The 597-nt window shown below is 40.2% G+C and overlaps 1 non-coding gene across 1 annotated transcript; it reads right to left on the bottom strand.

Annotated features, from left to right (window-relative positions):
* Positions 1 to 259: 259 nt before the first annotated feature.
* Positions 260 to 367, bottom strand: LOC148555101 (small nucleolar RNA R71). The gene has a single exon (XR_015887882.1). It is a non-coding gene; the product is annotated as a small nucleolar RNA R71 (small nucleolar RNA).
* Between the last annotated feature and the right edge of the window lie 230 nt (positions 368 to 597).

The raw sequence follows: 597 nt of genomic DNA, 5'->3' as shown, positions 1-597 counted from the left end.
TCTAATGCAACAGTATTGCAAGTTTTATGGACTTCCATTGGAAGATCCTCATCAGTTCTTAGCTGAATTCTTGCAAATTTTTAACACTGTCAAGACCAATGGGGTTGATCCCGAGGTCTACAGGCTTATGCTTTTTCCCTTTGCTGTAAGAGACAGAGCTAGAATATGGTTGGAGTCACAACCCAAGGAAAGCCTGAACTCTTGGGAAAAGCTGGTCAGTGCTTTTCTGGCCAAATTCTTTCCACCTCAAAAATTGAGTAAGCTTAGAGTGGAAGTCCAGACCTTCAGACAGAAGGAAGGTGAATCCCTCTATGAAGCTTGGAAAAGATACAAGCAATTGATCAGAAGGTGTCCTTCTGATATGCTTTCAGAATGGAGCATCATAGGTATCTTCTATGATGGTCTGTCTGAACTGTCCAAGATGTCTTTGGACAACTCTGTAGGTGGATCTCTTCATCTGAAGAAGACACCTGAAGAAGCTCAAGAACTCATTGAAATAGTTGCAAATAATCAATTCATGTACACTTCTGAAAGAAATCTTGTGAATAATGGGACAACTTAGAAAAAAGGAGTTCTTGAGATTGATACTCTGAATGC

Source organism: Arachis ipaensis, chromosome B6, assembly GCF_059453495.1.
Source record: "Arachis ipaensis isolate K30076 ecotype BB chromosome B6, ASM5945349v1, whole genome shotgun sequence".
NCBI classification, from domain to species: Eukaryota; Viridiplantae; Streptophyta; class Magnoliopsida; order Fabales; family Fabaceae; genus Arachis; species Arachis ipaensis.
Note: the sequence above shows the minus strand (reverse complement) of the source record. Positions and strands in the feature narration are given on the sequence as shown.